Below are 22289 nucleotides of genomic sequence, written 5' to 3' on the forward strand. Positions count from 1 at the left end.
CATAAAAAGATTATGCGTACTCCACTTGATAGAATTTCTAAATTTGAACCAGAGGCACGCAAGAAATCCATGCGATTTCGGAGACAGGAACAACTAACCTTGCTCATCTTGAAGAATTTATAGGTGACTACTTTCGAAAGGTTGAAACTTATAACAACGTGCAATCGTCTATTTCTCTCAGCTGACTTTAGCAAGCAAAGATCATCAATTAGAGAAGTGCAAATTTAGCTTAGAGAAGATATCATACAATGAGGAACATGCCCTTGTAGAGAAGAACAAACTTCAACAACAACTTGCACAACTACTGCAAAAGAAAGAAAAGCTGGAAACCAAGCTTAAAGGTGCTCAAGCTTAGGGAGGTGAAGTTTCTAAGCTGATTCTCGAGCAAGATGGATACATGGACCAACAAAAACTTGAAGCCTTTAAAGTGCGAGAAAAAGATGAATGATATTGAAAGTGCTCCAATTGTGAATGATGTGGATGTCAGATCGCTTGAGGCCTATTGTGAAATTTGGACGACGCGCAACAAGAGTTGAAGGACTTCAAGTGGATGCCGCGATTTCAGAGGATTTTTTAATATTTTAATATTTTTTGTTTTCATTTATCCTTTCATGTATGGACTTTATGTTTTCATGTTAGCAGTACTTTTTTTTTTATTCATAAAGAAATAAAATTGCCTTGATTCTTGATTCAAGATTTTTTATTATAGACTGAACTCAAAGTTTCCTTTAAGCTGCCTACATATCATTCAATGAAAGGGATCAAGTCATAACGTAGTTCAAGTACAATAATTTTTTTTGGGTCGTTCTCCTTTTAAACTCATGTGGGTCAGAAGTATCATGCAGTTTAGACTCTTACGATAAGAAGTGTTTACATTTCACGCATAAAACCTTTTAAGAAATTTCCGTTAATCGGACCAATTCTCAATCCATCTTTATTAACGATCTTATACGCTCCATTTGTGTAGACTTCTTTGATAATGTAGGGTTCGTCCCATTTAGGTGTGAACTTATTCCCTGTGTGATGCATCGTGATGATAGGTCTTCGAACAGCAAGCACCATATCACCAACCTAAAATGACCGAGGCTGAACATTTTTATTGAAGGCTTTGGTCATTCATGCCTGATAGCATTCCAATGCCTGTTGCCCATCAAGTCTCTTCTCGTCAAGTGCTTCTAACTCCTGAAGGCGTAATTTTGCATTGTCCTCAGTGGTTAAACCTTCTAGCACGACCATTAGTAGTGATGAAATCTCTCTCTCTAGTGGAAGGATAGCTTATACACCATAAACCAAAGAGTAAGGCGTAGCTCCTGTAGTAGTACAATGAGTAGTTTGATAAGCCCATAATACTTCACCGATCTTCTCTTGCCAATCTGTTTTTGTCTTGGAGACCACTTTCTTCAACAAGTTGCATAATGGTTTGTTGAATGCTTTTGCCAACCCATTTGCTGCAGCATTATATATGGATGATTTGTATTGCTTGAAGTTAAACTTTTCGCATAGTTTGTCCATCAGACCGTTGGAGAATTGTCTGCCATTATCCGTAACAATTCACTGAGGTATACCATATCGATAAATTATATGAGTTCAGACCAAGTTTGTAATGTTCTATTTCTTTGCCTCTTTTAATGTAATTGCTTCAGCCCACCTTGAAAAATAATCAGTCCCTGCGAGTATGTAAGAAAGTCCAGCTGAAGATTTAGGCATTATAGGACCGACAAAGTCAAGTCTCCAAGATTCAAATGACCACGAGGCTATAGTGGGGTATAGAGGTTCTGGTGGCTAATGTATGAAATTAGCATGAATCTGACAAGCAAGCTTCACACTTCTTTGCGTATTCCATAGAATCTTGAACCATTGTGGGTCAGTAATAGCCCATCCTCTTTAATTGGAAATGGAGCTTTGGTCCAGGCTGATGAGTGCCACAAACTCCTTAGTGTACTTCTTCTAATGCCTTAGCAGATTCTTCCTTTCCCAAACATTGAAGGAAGAGGCCTTCATATGAGCGTCAGTAAAGAGTATTTTTGTAGCAGATAAATCGAACAGCTCTTCTACGTATTTCAATCTTATGCAGGAGGTCTGTTGGAAGCTTTCCATGTTGAATACAGTATATAATGGATTGTCTCCAATCTTCTTCTTCAAGGATGCAAACCAATATAGCGTTTACTTCTTGATGCTCACTATCGATTGGTGGGGTGATCCATTTTTGGCAAAGTGAGATGTGCGACGTCTCATCTTCCTGAACTGTAAGAGCAGTAGCCAAATTTGCTAGGGCATCTGCCTTTTTGTTCTTCGAACCAAGAACATGCTCTAATGTCACGCCATTGAAGCTCTCCAGCAGTTGTCTCGCATAAGCAAAGAAAGGCTTAAGATCTTCGTGCTTCACATCATACTCAAGCAGAAGTTGGTTTATCAATTTTAAATCGTCGTAGATCTCAATGTATGTTATTCCGATTTCTATGGCAATTTGAAGACCTATGATGAGCGCTTAATATTCAGCAGCGTTGTTCGAACACAATTAACCAAGTGTTAAGCTGTAGGGTAACATATGTTTTTCAGGTGAGATAAAGACAACACCTGCCCCGACTCCCTTCCTTCATGCTGCACCATCAAAGTACATGGTCAAAGGTTCCTTAATTTCAACATAAAAGACCTCTTCATCGGACAAGTCTTCGCACAATTTCCAATCTGATGGGACTGAATGATTTGCTAGGAAGTCTACCAACGCTTGTCCCTTCATTGCCTTTTGCAGTACGTAAACAATATCATACTGCTTGAGCAAAATTACCCATTTTGCCAGACATCCAGAAATGATTGGCCTAGACAGGACATATTTGATTGGATCTACCTTAGCAACCAAATGCACTGTGAAGGCTTGCATATAGTACCTTAATTTATTGATGGCGAAGAAGAGACAAAGACACATTCTCGATAGGAGAGTAGTTTAACTCAGCTCCGACCAAGGTTTTACTCATGTAATAAAGGGCTCGTTCCTTCCCTTTCTCTCCTTCTTGTGCCAACAATGCTCCAAGCGATCTTTCTTGTACAGTGACACTACAAGAATTTTAATTTTTTCCCAACGCTATAAAATGTTGGGAAAAGACCAAAAAAACATTGGGAGTAATTTCTCCCAACAATAAATATTTGTTGGCAAAAAAGTCTGCAAAAGTGCGTTGGGAAAGCACATTGCGAACGTTTTTTAAAAAACGTTTGAAGAGCAATACTTTTGCCAACCTTCAAAAAACGTTGGTACAATTGACTTTCTACCAACATTTCCTAAATGTCGGCAGATCTACCAATGTTTTAAAGAAATGTTGGCATATGGAAACTTCTGCCAACGTTTTAAAGAAACGTTGGTAGAGTTGTCAAAGTTATCAAAACGTTGGCAGAAGTTTCCATCTGCCAATGTTTTTCAAAATGTTGGCAAAAGTTTCCATCTGCCGATGCTTTTGAAAACGTTGGTAGATCTACTTTTATGGCAACGTTTTGAAAAGCGTCGACAGATCTACTATTCTTCCAATGTTTTGGAAAACGTTGGCAGATCTACTATTCTGCCAACATTTCGAAAAATGTTGGCAGATCTACTATTCTGCCAATGTCTTGCAAGCGTCGGTATATTTACAGTTTTACTGATGTTTTTACCAAAGACGTTGGCAATAATTATTTAATTTTTTTAAAATAAAATGGGCTAATTTCAGTCCCGACATTCTTGAGAGACCTCATTTGAAGGTCAAATACCAAAATATCAAATACCAAAATATCATCCTGGTTAACGTGCGTTTCAAAAGTTATTGAATTTACACGTTCAATATCTTTCAAAAGCTACAAAAACCTAAGTTGAGGTTTTATGCCTATCCAGACAAAGGGCATGATCCGCCTGAGGATTCATTCATGAAACTTTTGAAGTAGCTTTTGAAGTTACTGAACTCTCGTAGATTGTTGGCTTAAACTTCTTCAGTTCGGTTTAAGCGATCTTCAATTCTGTCCAACCGTTCTTTAGTCTCCCTCAATTCATCTTTAGTCGTCTTTAATTCTTTTTTCGTCTAGTTTAGCTCCTCTATGACTGTTGGATCGTTGGATAAGCTTCCTCTTCTCGCTCTTGGTGCTGGGCCCAATCCCATGCTTACGACGAATCTGGATCGAGGACCAAATACAGTCCGACATCAATCTGTTTCTGTTGGCGGATCGGTCCCTTTTGGTATAAGTGCATCCCTCACGTCCTCTAACGCTTTCTGCAAAAATGGGTCATGCACTGTGTAACAATATTCTAATTTCATATACTTGTAATAGATAATTAACAAACTAAAACTTACATGTGTTGTTTCAACGTGAGGGTTTACCCATCCTTTTTCAGGATTATATCCGTCTCCTTAAACATTTGGATGGGACCGACTCCACGTCAAGCTTGTCTTTCTGCATTTCACATGAATTATGTTGGCTTTTTGGCAAATCTCGATTAATTAATTTAATTAATTAGTGTTTTGATGATAACAAACACACTTAGTATTAATTGTTTTTGATGTGTAAGAATTATTGTTATAAAACATAAATTTATTATGAGCTTCAATAATATTATATGATTTACTGATAATACATATTTTGTTATTGATAATTTTAGTGTTTTAAAGTGTCCACAGCGTAGAGCTCGATACGATGATTCCAACGAATTTTGAATTACCCAAATCGGAGCTCAAACGAAGAAATTATGATCGAATGAAGTTGAAAGAAAAATTACCCGAGATGGATGACGTAGCGGTTGAATCAACTAAGTGATCCAACAAAATGTTGACATGTGGCATAATGTTAAAAAAAGAAAAGAAAAAAAAACAAAGTTACCGCTGAAGGTAACTTAAAAGAAAAAAATGTAAAAATATATATATATGTCACATCACATTAAATGCATATTTGTTTTTTTAAAAAAAATTATATATATTATATTATATATATAGCCGTTTGACACATCCATATATAATATTTAATTATTATTATTTAATTATATTATATTTTCAAAATCAATTATTATTTTAGTCAATTAAATCTCAACCTTTGATTTTCAACCATTAAAGATCCAATGGTCCAAATTCAATTTCGATTTCAAATTTATTTTCAATTTTTCCTCTTCTATTTAAACCTGTCATTCTCTCAAATTTTCACAACAAATTTTTCCTCCCCAATTTTCTCTTCAATCTCTTCATGTTCATCTCTCCAAAATTTCAATGTTGTTCTAATTTCTTGTGAGGGAAATTATATTTGAGAGATTTTGAGCTATTCAATTTTATTTCTCTTAGCCATTTGAGGGCTTTTATTTGTAAGAATTTTTCTTACAAATTTGTCAGCAAAAATTTGTATACCCATTCTTTGAGAGAGTTTGTAAGTTTGTTCTTAGATTTCCATATTCTTTGTAAGGGTTGCTCCTTAGCCCGAAAAAGAGCGTTGTAACGATTTGATCCTGAACCGTGGAAAGGATCGGGTTTCTTCTTGCTCCCGTAAAAAAAAGAAGACTTTATACCGGTTTGACTACTACCGTGGAACGAGTCAAAGTTTCTTAATGGAATACCCAAGAGGCGCTTGGGGAGTGGAGTAGGCCAGTTGTTGCCGAACCACTATAAAATTTCCGGTGTCATTTTCTCTAACCCTACTCTATTTAATTTTTGCAATTAATTTTCTTTATTACAAATTGCATTGAATTAATTGTTCAAATTTGTTAATCATATTTATGCTCAATATTTATATTTGAATTATTTGGGTGGTGAAATTAATTAGGGTGTTTATATTTCTAATTTGTTGTTTAATTTTGTGTTAAATCATTTGTTCATAAAAAGTTTACATAATTGTTTAAATTTGACTCATGGTAGTAAAAAGTTTAAAAAGTTTCATTAAACCCTGTTCACCCCCTCTAGGGTTGTCATACCGATTCAACAATTGGTATCAGAGCTCGGTTTCGCTTTTCTACAAAAATTATTTTTCAAATTTTATCTTGATACTAAGTATCTTCTTAATTTTTGAAAAATTATTTGAAAAGCTTAATTGCTAGGGCTTTTACAACTTTAGATTTTCTTGAAAGTTATTGTATTGATAAACTTCCATTGTTTGATGGTAGAAAGTATGATATTTGGAATCATTGTATGAAAACATTCTTGTTATCTATTGATTTTGATATTTTGTATGTTTGTGAAAATGATGTATCTAAATTAAAATTAAGTGATGAAATGCTTTCTTTTAATGCCAAAGCCATAAATATCATATGTTGTGTTTTAGATAGAAAAATATGTGATAAAATTTTACATTTTACATATGCATATGATATTTGGAATTTTCTTGATAATATGTATAGTGTTGAAAATTCTCCTTGTACTACTAATGATTTATTTGATGTGAAGGAGAATTATAAATCTCAAAATCAAGAAAACTCCCATGAAGTGGAAAAAGAAAAATGTGATAGATCCACCATGTGTTTAATGGCTCATTCAAAAAATGGGAGCGATTTTGAAAGCGATGACAATGAGGTAATTCATAAGCTCCCAACTTATGATGAATTATTTGAGGCATTTGAAAGCATGCAATGTGATTTAGAAAAAGTTAGCTCTAAGTATGTGAAACTATCAAAGAAGTATAAGACATTGTCTATTGAAAATAAATATTTGATAGATGAAAATGTTTGTTTGAAAAGTAGAGCTAATGATATGTTGTTGCATGAGAAAGTAGATAATTCTTGTGATGAAAAACATGCTTTGAATGAGAAAATTAAATTTCTTGAAAAAGAAAATGAGGATCTCAAATCACTAGCATGCGAATTAAAAATTGATTTGAATGATTTGAGAAATAAGAATGAGAAAATTGAATCTTTTTCTTTGGAATTAAAGGATAAAATTGCTAGTTTGAAAAGTGAAATTGTTATTTTGGAAACTAGGAATACATCTTTAGAAAAAGAAAAATTTTCTTTTATTGATAAAGTTAAATTTCTTGAATGTGATAATTGTGAGAAAAATGATCTTTTGCATGTGTTTAAAGAAAAAGAATTGCTTGCTAATAAGGAGCTTGAAATTGCAAAAGATTCTATTAAGAAGTTGACAATAGGTACTTAAAGGTTAGATAAAATAATTGAAGTAGGCAAACCTTTTGGTGATAAAAGAGGTTTAGGTTATATAGATGAATGTTCTAGTCCTTCAAGTTCTAAAACTATCTTTGTTAAAGCATCTCCTATTGCGCCTAAGCTTAATATGCATAAGGCTGTGTCTATGAATACTAAATCTAGTTTTGTACCTATATGTCATCATTGTGGTATTGAAGGTCATGTTAGACCTAAGTGCTTTAAATTGAAATATGCTCAAAAAACTTCTTCAAGAAGAAATTTTTCTCAAAAAGCAAAGTTTCACAATGCTTCAAGAGAAAATTTCCAAAAGAAAAGTAGAGTGCATAAATTTGTTGAAAGAAATAAATCATTGCATAATGTTGTTTGTTCATCATGTGGCAAGTATGAACATAAAACTTATTCTTGTTACTTATCTAAATCTAAAGCTTCAAACGTAAATGCAAGTTCTAAATTTATGCCTAAGCACGGAAAGACAAATATGCATGTAGAATCAAAATTTGTACCTAGACATGCTTGTGTTAGAACTAATTATATACATAGTGCTAAACTTGTGTCTAAGCATGTTCATGGAAAATCAAATTATATGCATAATGACAAATTTGTGCCTACATATCATTTTCGTGGAGTTAAAGGTCATACTAGACCTAATTGCTTTAAATTAAATAATGCTCCAAGAAATAATTTCTCCATGAAAAGTAGAGTACAAAATCAACATGTTAAGAAATCAAATATTGTGTCATGTGGCAAAGTTGATTGTAACTTCGATATTTGTTTGCCAAAAATGAATACTAAAAATATTGAAACTAATTTGAAATGGGTTCCAAAATCCTTGCTTACTAAAAATGAAGGACCCAAGAAATGGGTACCATCTTTTGGTTGAGCTTTGTTTTTGTAGGTGTGATTTCAAGAAGCAAATGGTTGCTTTGGACTTCAAATTGAAATTAATTTTTAAAGGAGCAACATTATGACTTGCTTGAAATACAACCAAGGAAAATGACGTATTCGATATCTTTATACTTGTTATTATTGAGATTATTATGCTTTTCATATACTTTACGGAAATCTCTTTGATGGGTTAGAGAACTATGAATTGATTTATTGAACTTTATTTTTGATTGGATTAAATGTCTTTGAGTATATTGGAATTTTTTTTTGCATTAATCTTTATTGCTTGATTATTTATGGATTAGTGGATTAATTCTCTTGAAAAACATTGTGGTAAATTATTTTGAGACTTATCCATAATCTTTGTTGCTAATTATTTGAAATATTGGATTGTTATATGTCATTGAGAAATTATTGAATATCCATTTTGCACGATATTGAAGATATTGAGTTTTGTTTGAGAAATATTGTTCTTAATAGTTGAAACATACTGTTTAATTCTCTTAAAAGGAAATGTGCTTTGTTTTGCTTCTTTGATAAATTTAAAGTCTTGAATTTTTGATCAAATAGATGCATGTTATTTTGATAATTATGGTCATTGATAGTTTGATATATTTTATTTGAACAAGTTTGTTTTGTTAAGTTTTATGTCTTTAACCTGAGAATCTTTTTTGGATGAGATTGACAAAATTTTGATTGAATGCTTTTTTGCCATAATTTATGTGCTCTATATGAAAATTAATTTCAAAATTTTGCTCATTGTTGAAAATTATTTGTTTTGATATTTCGTTTGAAAAGAAATGTTAAATTATTTTTCATAAGGGGAGTATCTGTGAAAGTGATTCATATTTGAAAATTTCATTAGCTTGGTGCTCAAAAGAGTTTAATTGATTTTTGTAATTTTTTTGTCTATATTTGATTGATATTTTTTGTGGTGACATAAGTTAAATTAGACCTATGATCAAGTACATTTGGCATCAATGTTTATTTGGTTAATATTTTTATGATGTCATTTGATTATATTTAATCTGTAATTCTTTTTTGGTGGCATAAATGGTGATATTGTTATTTTGACAAATTGGTATCAATTTTAGTTTTTCTTTATCATTTGGTATTTATTCTCTAACATTTAATATTTTGGTATCATGATGGTGTTTTATATATTCCATGGATTTGATGAGTTCATTCCTCAAGATTAACTTGCTTAGACTATCATTTGATTTGAAAATTTGTTTTTGTGCATAATCATGAGAATTAAAATTACTCTCTTGAAATTTTTCTTGTCTTATACCATATTTTCTTGAATGAAAATTTTGTGTAATATTTTGATAATTTGTTGGAGAAAGATTAATCTACCATGATTTTATATATATATATCTATCTTGTGCAAATTGTTGAGATAATTTTTGTTTGTATCTTTTTATCTTCTTGATATTTATTGATACGTCTTTTTAAGAGGAGAATACATATCTTTAGGGGGAGTTATAATACTTGTGAATTTGATGAAATTGCTTCTACATATTGCTTTTTATTGTTTATGTGTTTTTTTAAAGAGTATACATACTGATTTTGACATTGAGTATGCTGGGAGAATTTGCTCAAATTGTTTAAAGTCAATTAATCTAAAATTGCAAAAACTCTCATAAGCACCTCTACTAAGCTTGACAAAGATTACATGCTAAATGTGTTGATGTTAAAGCTTATTGAGGTATGTTGAAACTTTACCCCTCTTATGCATAATGTTTATCTATTTAGGGGGAGCAATTCTCTTCAAAGTAAAATTTATTTTAGAATTACTTATAATTGATGCCTCTTGATTTTCTTGTTAATTTTTATTTAGAAAGCATCTTGATAGGGGGAGTTTTATAAAAACTTGTTAAATGTCTTTTTGTCCCTTATTACGAGGGAGTGTTAAATTGCTTCAAAAAAGGGAGCTTCCATGTTTCTTTGTTTATTTTTCTTACTTATTCCTTTTTGATTGATTCCAAAAGGGGGAGAGGTATTAAGAAAAATGAATAACCTTGTGAGAAATTGTGTTACAATTAAATTTATGTTTATCTTGATTGTGCTTCATGTTATCTCACATGCCACTTTGATTACATTTTTCTTGAGTGGTTTGTCATCATTAAAAAGGGGGATATTGTTGGCTTTTTAGCAAATCTAGGTTAATTAATTAGTGTTTTGATGATAACAAACACACTTAGTATTAATTGTTTTTGGTGTGTAAGAATTATTGTTATAAAACATAAATTTATTATGAGCTTCAATAATATTATATGATTTACTGATAATACATATTTTGTTATTGATAATTTTAGTGTTTTAAAATGTCCACAGCGTAGAGCTCAATACGATGATTCCAACGAATTTTGAATTACCCAAATCAGAGCTCAAACGAAGAAATTATGATCGAAAGAAGTTGGAAGAAAAATTACCCGAGATAGATGACGTGGCGACTGAATCAACTAAGTGGTCCAACAAAATGTTGACATGTGGCATGGTGTTAAAAAAAGAAAAGAAAAAAAACAAAGTTACCGCTGAAGGTAACTTAAAAGAAAGAAAAAGAAATAAAAAGTAAAAATATATATATATGTCACATCACATTAAATGCATATTTTTTTTTAAATTATATATATTATATTATATTATATATACATAGCCGTTTGACACATCCATATATAATATTTTATTGTTATTATTTTATTATATTATATTTTCAAAATCAATTATTATTTTAGTCAATTAAATCTTAACCTTTGATTTTCAATCATTAAAGATCCAATGGTCGAAATTCAATTTCGATTTCAAATTTATTTTCAATTTTTCCTCCTCTATTTAAACCCCTTATTCTCTCAAATTTTCACAACAAATTTTTCCTCCCCAATTTTCTCTTCAATCTCTTCATGTTCATCTCTCCAAAATTTCAATGTTGTTCTAATTTCTTGTGAGAGAAATTTTATTTGAGAGATTTGGAGCTATTCAATTTTATTTCTCTTAGCCATTTGAGGGCTTTTATTTGTAAGAATTTTTCTTACAAATTTGTGAGTAAAAATTTGTATACTCACTTTTTGAGAGAGTTTGTAAGTTTGTTCTTAGATTTCCATATACTTTGTAAGGGTTGCTCTTGAGCTCGAAAAAGAGCGTTGTAACGGTTTGATCCTGAACCGTGGAAAGGATCGGGTTTCTTCTTGCTCCCGAAAAAAGAAGAAGGTTTTATACCAGTTTGACTACTACTGTGGAAAGAGTAAAAGTTTCTTAATCGAATACCCAAGAGGCGCTTGGGGAGTGGAGTAGGCCGGTTGTTTCCGAACCACTATAAAATTTCCGGTGTCATTTTCTCTAACCCTACTCTATTTAATTTTTCCAATTAATTTTCTTTATTACAAATTGCATTGAATTAATTGTTAGAATTTGTTAATCATATTTATGCTCAATATTTATATTTGAATTATTTGGGTGGTGAAATTAATTAGGGTGTTTGTATTTCTAATTTGTTGTTTAATTTTGTGTTAAATCATTTGTTCATAAAAAGTTTACATAATTGTTTAACATGGGCTCACCGTAGTAAAAATTTTAAAAAGTTTCATTAAACCCTATTCACCCCCGTCTAGGGTTGTCATACCGATCCAACAAATTACACCGGTCAGTGCAAAACATACAGTAATGGTACGTGTAATTATCAATTACACATAATTACTAGTTCTCGTTCATACGGTCGAATGTTTTAAACCCGACCCAATGATTGTAAGTGACCTTTGACCTACTTCCTTTTGTTTGTCTCTAACTTTTCCTTATGAACAAAATCAATTGGCAATTAGTACACAATCTAACATGTTACTTAAAGCTGTAATAAGGAAAAATGGGAGTGTAACTTCCATTCAGGAGTTTCCCATCTAACGCACAACTTGTGCCAATCATCTAGCTTCTCAATTTGTCAATGTGGCTTCCCACGAGCTACCTCTGGAGTTCTATTTTTTTTTTGTAGTAGGAATACAATTCTGCCCAATACTGCTTAAATGTCAATTGAATCTGTTTATAGACGAATTTTTTCATATGTGCCTGTGAGATTTACACATCGAACCAGTTTTGGAACGATAACATTATAATTAATGGACATATGTTGTATCATTTTAATGAATTGAGTAAAAGTATTACTTACAATTACGCGTTTGATGGCTTTCCTATCATTTCCTCTGGTACCTCCTTCCACTTCGTGTACTCCACCGGGCTAATATTTTCTCTAACGACAGAGCCTATAGCATTCGAGAACCGTGTAGCATTTGCACATACCAGCTTATCGTGTTTCTCGTCAATTACAATTTCGATTCTCCCCTTTTTTGCCACCTCATTGTCTAAGTCAACACAGCGAGTATGCATCCGTACACCTGATCAACCAGTGCTACCTGTAGAAAATAATCAGATTAAGTCAATATTTATGAAGTACTAACACCCCACAAAATAGTTGTGAAATACTAACGGGACGCGTCTTCTTCAGGTCCATCACCAAACTCTTCATCCCATCGTGCATCCTCGAATATATCATCGACCAATTGTTGACTAGTTCCCGCCATACCTATGACATCATATGATTCAAAACATCATCAAGATTACAAAGTTAGGTTAAGTAGCAAAATATATTAGACACATTTACATTACAAAAGTAACAGCTGACTAACATTACATACACAATCACTTTCTAACTCATTCGGTACAGAAGTTTCAACAGGACTTGAAATGCTAGCATTAATATTTCAACATCATCGTCTATGATTGATGGTGTACTTATATTTGCCTATTCTTGAATGACTTGTCGGTCCACAAGCGTAGGATTAACGTCATCTCTATAATATGACTAATTTGTGATAGCTTCATCAACTCCAATAGCACCTTCTACTTCCAAAGACTGTACTTTGTCATTCTCAGTATCATCTACTTATGGGACGTCCCACAAACGTTTAGTTTGAACTGTCTGCACCACTTTCCAATTTTTTTTCCTAATTAAGGATCGTCCACATAGAAAACTTGTTAAGCCTGACTAGCAAAATAAACGGGTCATGCACGTACCAATTGCGAGGTGTGTTGATTGACGTAAAGCTAAATCAACTACTGTATTTGTTTTGAGTCCGTGTCGAACCACTTTCAATTAAAAGTGATGACACATCTTATAATATAGTAGTCTAAGTCTAAAACCTCTGTCAAGATGCCATTAAAATTTTTGTCATCTCCTCTAGTTTCTCTTGGTACCCATACACCACTGTTCTGTGTAACCTGACGTTTGTCGCAATCGATATTGTGAAAACGTATTCGATTCACAATGCATCCACGATAACTGCACGCGTTGGAAGCCGATCCCATTGCTAAAGAGTAGAGATCATCAGATATATTTCCACGCTCTTGTAGTTCCAAAACCTATAAGTGTTTCTCGAAATGAACATGGCTCGTGATTAAAGCTTACTTTAAGTAAAGTCCTTGTTGGGATTTTCTCTACCTTTAAAAAGATTAGAGACTCGTGCAAGCGCACACGGTCACAAGTAATACTCGGAAGTAATCCAAGGTCGAATCCTCAGGGACTTGTTGCTTTTCAAAATCAAGTAATGCAGTGAAATGGTTCAAATATGCAATTGTGATTTAGGAAGAAAATAATGGTGAAATGTTGTTGTTTGGGGTTTTAACTATCAAGCAATTTAATGAAACTCAACCTCCTTGTCTCCTACCTTAGTTTTGATGCAAAACATGGAAAACACACTATGTTGGGAAAATGCACCAGGCGCAATTCCTGACTTTTCTTGGGATTTGAGTTCTACTCTTTCACTACCGCTTTTGGTTGCTGTAGAGGCTAGGGTAACCTACAATCATATTCCTATGTGTGATTACAATCCTAGAGAATATCTACCAACTCATTTGCATTATGGGTCAGAGGGCCTATGCCTAGGACCATGTTTTATGCGCTTATTCCTAAGTCACATCCCATATTGGTTTCCTATTATTTTACCTAACTCACCTTTCCCAAGGTTGGGCTTTGGTATATAAGTCAAGTTCCCACCGGCCAAATGGAAAAAAGACGTAAAGAGAAGTTTTTAGAAACCAACCCAAAAAAGTACCAGGCGCAATCTGGCCAAAATCTCGAGCGTGTTGGAAATCAAATCATTTGACTAAGGCATTCCACAAGGAGGTTGATAACTAATTTAGAACATGATTAAATGAAAGTAAATGCACGAAAACATAAAGAAAGTATTTTTCATTGAATTTAAATGAATAAATAAGCCGTACAAGGAGTTCTAGCTTGACCCTCTTCTCTCTCGAGCGTGAGGGGAGTTGAAACTCGCTAAAGAACTTTAAAATAACAGAATGAACAAATAACAGAAGTAAGAAACTGAATTAAAAGCAATACGAAAGGTAAAAGCGTGAAAAACGAAGAAATGAACAACTAGAATATAAACATAAACCCTAAAAACGTGTTCTACAACTAGAGAGCATATAGAAGAAGATGAAATGAAGCTTGGAAGGGATGATTTGCTGAGGGATGTATGGCTTCCTTTTATAGCACCATAGGTTGGTTGAAACTCCCCTCCATTTTAGGTGGAAAAGGGTTGAGATTCACCTAACCACCTCACTTGAACTTGGACTCACAGTTTCTAACATGTGGGAAATGTCCTACTTGCCCTTCATTAATCAAAACGTGCGTTTTGACAAATTGCCCTAAAAAAATGCGCCAGGCGCAATTCTGCAAAAAAACAGAATTCTGTTATTTTCTTCCAAATTTGACCGTATTTATCTCATATTTTTCCTAAAGTACCATAGTTTGACTTTTATGCAAAAATAATCTATGTATGTTCTACTTTAAGAATATGTGATCCTTTTAGGCAAATAATAATGAGAAATGGGTCAAAAACGTGGTCAAACAGGGCTACTGACACATGTTTCTGCAGTAAAAAGTCAACCCCAACAGTCCTGAAGTAGAAACTCTAAAATTACACTTACATGAGATTTAAACCAATCGAGAAATTGTCGTTGGGGCTTCTTGTATAAGTTGGACGCGCTTATTGCTTGTGGCCGTAGTATTCTTAAATGTTGCCTATTTTTAAGAATGAGATAGTGAGAAATATTATTAAAGTCAAACTATTCTCAAATCATATAATCATTGAGAAAAAACATACTTGCAATAAGCCACTATCTCTAAACAATTGTTCATTACGTACCAATGTACTATTCTTTTCTCATCATTTGATCGTCTCCGCAAGGTTGGGGACGTCAATGGTCGTGCGCTTTGTCTAAATATTTCAAACTCTGCATAATTTTGATTCCCAGTGTCTGTATCATCGTTATGTTCATCCCTATTATGTCTAGTTTCAATTCCCGTTAAATACATTGAGCAGAAAGTGAGCGCTTCGTTCATTATGAAGGCTTATGCTATTGAACCCTTTAGATGAGCTTTGTTTTCAACATTTTGTTTCAAAGTCCACAAAGTTCTCTCAATAGGATACATCCAACTGTAGCTAACGGGACTCACTACTTTCACTTCGTAAGGCAAATGAATAGCAATGTGTACCATTACATGAAAAAATGCTGGTGGGACTATTTTCTCCAAATTACATAGAATGAGTACAACATGAGCTTCCAAATGCTCTAAATCACTGATGCATATTGTCTTCGCACACAAGTCACGAAAGAAATTACATAGTTCAACAATAGATGTACTTCACGAAAGAAATTACATAGTTCAACAATAGATGTACTTACTTCTTTCGATACATATGCTCGAATACTGATAGGAATGATTCATTGTAATAAAATATGACAATCGTGAGTTGTCAAACCCCATATTTTTCCTTCTTCAACGTTGACACATAAAGATAAATTTGAAGCAAATCCATCAGAAAATTTTACCGACTTCAAAAACTTACAAAATTCTATCTGATCTCTTCGTGTAAGGGTATATGCAGCTTGAGGTTTCAAAAACTTATCCTCTGTTTCTGTAAGTGTAACTCTTTACGAATTTTTAAATCTTGTAGATCCAAACGAGCGTTTGAGGTATCTTTAGATTTACTATCAATGCTTAACAAAGTGCCGACTAAATTGTCACACACATTTTTTTCAATGTGCATCACATCGAGTTTATGCCTTATCAACAACTTCGACCAATATGGAAGATAAAAAAATATACTATTTTTTGTCCAATTGAGGTCTCGCTTTTGTTTTTTTTATAGATTTGATGGGTGCTTCCCAATAGGTGGAAAGTTCAAATAGGTTATCTCGTGAAGAATATTATCTCCATCCATTAAAGTCGGAGGAGGCCTACGTTCAACCTTCTCATCATGATGTTTACTCTTACGCCAACTGTGCATTTATGGAAGATAACGACGATGTCCCATGAAGGATATTTTACTACGTATTCGGAACGATGATGTCTCTTCTTTACAAATAAGGCACGTTTGATAACCTTGGTACTCCATCCAGATAAATCGCCATATGCAGGAAAGTCGTTGATGGTCCATAACAATGCTGCATGCATTTTAAAATATTCCCCATTGAAACTATCGTAGGTGTGCACACCACTAGTCCACAACTCATTCAGCTCAGCAATTAATGGTTGTAAGTATACGTCAATCTCTTTTCCAGGAGACTTCGGTCTGGGTATAAGCAATGACATGAAAAAATAAGATTCTCTCATATACTTTCAAGGTGGCAAATTATATGGAATTAGTATAACCGGCCACATACTATATGAATGGTTCATGCTACTGGATGGATTGAATCCATCTGAAGCTAATGCCAATTGGATGTTTCGTTGATCTAATGCAAATTGAGGGTATTCACGATCCAAATGCTTCCACCCGAAGGCATCAACTGGATGTCGTAGCGCCCCCTCCGTTTCAACCCACTTTTCCTAATGCCACATCATTTCAGCTGCGCTATGTTTCGATGCGTACAACTGCTTCAACCTCGGTATCAATGGAAAATGACTCTAGATCTTATGTTGGATCTTTTTACTGTTATTATTAGAGCAGCTTTTGTATCGAGACTCACCACATACTGGAAATGTTTCCAGGTTGGAATATTCTTTCCAAAACAATACACAATCGTACTTGCAAGCGTGGATCGAATCATATCCTAATCTTAATCCACGCAGTTTCCTCTTTGCTTCCTAGAATGAACTAAGTATGTTCGCCCTAGTTGGAAATGCTACCTTCAATAATTGGAGTAACACATCTTATAATTTATTACTTTACTTATTAAGCACTTTGATATGCATCAACTTGATCAAAAATTCCAATGAGGTAACTTGTGTACAACCAGGGTACAATTCTTGACTTCGTTATCAAGTCCTCAAAATCATTCGAATTGTCCCTGTCAAAACCCTGTGCCGACATCCGACATCTCATATGTAAAGTCTTCTACATCTTCATCATCTTCGATCATTGGACCTATCAGTTCGTTCAGCATATCGAACAACTCACTTTCTTCTCTGGTAACATTACACTATCTACTTAAGTCATCATGGGATGGCGGTGTGTCATTTCATATCGATCTAAGTTCAAAGGGTCTCCGTGATGTACCCATTGACTATAAGTAGGAGATATCCCATTATTGAATAAGTGTTGTTCCACTACATCCAGTAGTTGCCATATTACATTTTGACATTTTTTGCACGAACATCTCGTTTTTCCCAACTCGTTAACATGAAATTTGGCAACTTCTATAAATTGTAAAGCCCTTTTTACATACTCTCTTAAAAACCTATCTCTTAGCTTAATCCAATCTCTATCCATCTTCCAGTTATACTTTTAAAACTAATTTGTGATGAAGTTTGAAGCACTTTTAAAGTTCAATCCTGTTGGAATTTGATAAAAAGTTTCATTAACTTTATCATAAACCTATGGACAACAAACACACTACGAAACCATGTGGTGGCCAACTTATCTAATGAAAAGAAATAATTCTTAATCCACCCATCAAGAAAAACAGATTGTGTAACATATAATATATAGGAACAGAAGAAAACCTTTCATTTTTGTTTGTCATTTAAATTTAAAAAGGAAAAAGAGGGTCAGACAATATACTAGTCACGAAACAATATACCAATATGTTTTCACAATATAGCAAATCTCACAAGACTCAGTATGCTTTCATGAACACAACAATCCAAGAGTATAATTGTCAGTATAATCCATAAACATATCCAACAGGCATAAAGAGATAAAACACACAATTTAAAACATGCAAATTCCTAACGCGCTACTAAGCTCGCCGAAGGATTCCTAAATCAAAGCAACCAAACTTGGGTTAAAAACTAACTAAAACCACTTAAATTGAACCGAAACTAAAGTTAGGTGAGTCGTTACCTATTAACTCACACTAAAAACACTTGGGTTAGTAGTGGGTCCATGCCAAAGGGGGTTGGTAGCGCCAATTTGGGTCCAAATAGGAGTGGGTCAACGTTGAATCAATGCCGGAGGGGATGGATAACTCAAAACAAGCTCCGATTAGGTGTGGGTAAGCACCAAATATTGCTGAAATGAAGAATACGTCATGGGACTTGACTGGGCGTTGCAAATCTGGCCATCGGGATACGCGTTGCTGCTGTGAGGGTCACCGCAATGCTAAAGAATGTTGGAGGAGGAAGAATCGTCATGTAAGTTCGCCGAAACACCGTCGCCATCCGTCAGGGAGGATCACGCGCCAGTACTACGTGCTGGGTTGCGCCGGATCAGCTCGTATGCCGCCACCCACACGCCGCTGCTACGTGTTGTGAGGGTCGCCGCAGGGAGGAGCGTCGTCGAGACCGCCAGATCTGAAGCCGAAACTGTCTGATTTGCTCGAATGCTGCCACCCACATCGTGCTGGCTCGCGTCGGACCTGTGCTCGTGGGATGTGGACGCTGCGTTATTGCTACGTTGCCATCGCCGAAAGGTGGTTGGGGGAGAAGAAGAAGGGGGGGTGTGTTGGCGGCTAAACAAGAGTGAGGAGGGAAGGAGAAGATGATGTGTTAGGGTTTTGTTTTATTTTCTTTCTTTTCCTTTTTCTTTTTTCAAAAATAATTAAACTAATAAATAATAATGATGTCACAAAGAGTTTTATGATCCGATAAATGGGGTTTTCTTTTCCTAATCCTTTTATTAAAAGGAAACTCGCTTGTTGGGACTTTCTCTACCTTTAAAAAGATTAGAGACTTGTGCAACTGCACACAGTCACAAGTAATACTTGGAAGTAATCCAAGGTCGAATCTCAAGGACTTGTTGCTTTTCAAAATCAAGTAATTCCGTGAAATGGTTCAAATGTGCAATTGTGGTTTAGGAAGAAAATAGTGATGAAATGTTATGGTTTGAGGTTTTAAATATAAATTAATTTAATAAAACTCAACCTCTTTGCTTTATGGAAAACACATTTTGTTGGGAAAATGCCCCAGACGCAATTCTAGCTTTTCTTAGGATTTTGAGTTCTACTCTTTCACTACCGCTTTTGGTTGCTGCAGAGGCTAGGGTAACCTACAATCATATATCTATGTGTGATTACAATCCTAGAGAATAATTATCAACTCATTTGCATTATGGGTCAGAGGACATATGTCTAGGACATATGTCTAGGACCATATTTTATGTGCTTATGTCTAAGTCACATCCCATATTAGTTTCCTAATATTTTACCTAACTCACCCTTCTCAGGGTTGAGCTTTAGTATATAAATCAATTTCCCATTGGCCAAATGGAAAAAAGACGTAAAGAGAAGCTTTTGAAAACCAACCCAAAAAAGTGCTAGGTGCAATTATGGGCAAATCCAGAGCGTGTTGAAAATCAAATCATTTTGACTAAGGCATTCCAAAGAGGTTGATAACTAATTTAGAACATTTTTAAAGGAAAGAAATTGCACGAAAACATAAAGGAAGTATTTTTCATTGAATTAAAATGAATAAACGAGCCGTACAATGAGTTCTAGCTTGACCTTCTTCTCTCTTGAGCGTGAGGGGAGTGTAAACTCGCTAAGGAACTTAATAAGAACGAAATAAATGCAGAACAAAAGATAGAACTTGAATTACAAGCAATACGGTAAGCAAAAGTATGAAAATACAAGAAAATAACAACTAAAACATGAATCTAAAGCTTAAGAACAAGTTCTACAATGAAAAAGAATGTAAACAAAGCTGAAAATGAGCTTGGAAAGGATGCTTTGGTGCTTGAGGAATGACTTTCTTATATAGTTCTTTGGAGTTGTTGAACTTCTCACCTTTTTAGGTGGAAATGAGTTGAGATACACCTAACCACTCCCATTTGACTTAAACTCACAGTTATACTTTGATTCAAACACATAGGAAATATCCTTCTTGCCCTTCATTAATCAAAACACACGTTTTTATAAAGTTAGTGTCCAAAATTGCGCCAGGCGCAATTCCTGCAAAAATAGCAAACTGTTATTTTCTTCCAGCGTTGGCCGCATTTTTCTCCATAATTTTCCTAAAGTACCATAGTTTGACTTTTATGCAGAAATATTCTATACATGTTCTACTTTAAGAATATGTAATCCTTTTTGACAAATAATGATGTGAAAGGGGTCAAAATCGTGGTCAAACAGGCCTACCGACACATGTTTTCGCAGAAAAAAGTCAACCCTAACACAACGAGGTTTGAAAAAATTATTCGAGAGATTAACTTGTATTAGAAACCCAAATAATAAAATCCAAAAGAGAGAATTAAATTTCCAAAACTTTGGATTAAGATTTAATAAAAACTCTCTTAAACTTAATTTATCTTAACTAATGGAATTAAACTTAATTCTAATTTACCCAAAATAAAAACTCCAAAATTAGAAAATTCAAGAATTTAAATTATCAACTTAGAGGAAAATCGAAATGCACAATTTAAATCTTAAAATAAAATGACCCGAAACTCGGGGCGTTACAGGGAGGAAGAAGATGACGATGAAGACAACTTCTTTTAGTTTTCTTTTGGTTTTCTTTTTTTTTTTTTTTTTACCAAAAAGGAGTTAAAGTGAATAAATAAAAATAAGATTATTATACTACAAATGGGAGGGATTTTCCAAATCCCTTTCCAATAAGAAAACCCACTTTAAAAAAGAATTGAGAAAATAATTAAGAGATTAACTTATATTTAAAACCCAAAAATAAAATCTATTTAAAACAAAAAAATAAAATCTAAAAGAGAAAATTAAATTCTAAAAACTTTGAATTAAGATTTTATTAAAAATCTGTTTCCAAGATTTAAAAACTTAATTTATCTTAATCCAACAAAATTAAACCTAAATGTTAATTACAAAAATTTGAAATTCAAAATTATTAAATCCAAGAATTTAAATTATCAACTTAAGGGAAAAATCCAAAGGTACAAATTAAATCTTAAAATAGAAATTAAATCTTATTGTCTGACCCTCTTTTTTATTTTTAAATTTAAATGACATACAAAAACAAAAAGTTTTCTTCTGTTCCATTATATATTACATGTTACACAATCTATTTTTCTTGATGAGTTGATTTGGAATTATTTCTTTTCATTGGAAAAGTGAGTCACCACATGGTTTCGTAGTGTGTTTGTTGTCTATAGGTTTATGATAAAGTTAATGAAACTTTTTATCAAATTCCAACAGAATTGAACTTTAAAAGTGCTTCTAACTTCATCGCAAATTACTTTTAAAAGTATAATTGGAAGATGGATAGAGATTGGATTAAGCTACGAGACAGGTTTTCAAGAGAGTATGTAGAAGGGGTTTTAAAATTTATAGAGGTTGCCAAATTTCATGTTAAAGAGTTGGGAAAAATGAGATGTCCGTGCAAAAAATGTCAAAATGTATTATGGCAACTACTAGATGTAGTGGAACAACAGTTATTCATTAATGGAATATCTCATACTTATAGTCAATGGGTACATCATGGAGACCCTTAGAACTTAGATCGATATGTAAGTCACATCGCCGTCCTATGATGACTGAAATAGAGAGTGTAATGTTATTAGAGAAGAAATGAGGTGTTTGATTTGCTGAACAAACTGATAGGTCCAATGATCGAAGAGGATGAAGACGTAGAAGACTTTGCATATGAGATGCCGACACAGGGTTTTGAAAGGGACAATTCGAATGAGTTTAAGGATTTGAGGAACGAAGCAAGTCAAGAATTGTACCCTAGTTGTACACAAGTTACTTTGTTGAAATTTTTGATCAAGTTGGTGCATATCAAAGTGCTTAATAAGTGGAGTAATAAATCATTAGATATGTTACTCCAATTATTGAAGGTAGCATTTCCAACTGGGGCGAACATACCTAGTTCATTCTATGAAGCAAAGAGGAAACTGCGTGGATTAAGATT

At 33.7% G+C, this 22289-nt stretch overlaps 1 pseudogene; it reads right to left on the reverse strand.

The window, feature by feature from the left end:
- Window positions 1-12139: 12139 nt before the first annotated feature.
- Window positions 12140-16431, reverse strand: LOC148213049 (uncharacterized; annotated as a pseudogene).
- Window positions 16432-22289: the final 5858 nt, after the last annotated feature.

Source organism: Momordica charantia (genome assembly GCF_013281855.1).
Source record: "Momordica charantia cultivar OHB3-1 chromosome 1 unlocalized genomic scaffold, Mcharantia_2.0 BLBB01000001.1, whole genome shotgun sequence".
Taxonomy (NCBI): Eukaryota; Viridiplantae; Streptophyta; class Magnoliopsida; order Cucurbitales; family Cucurbitaceae; genus Momordica; species Momordica charantia.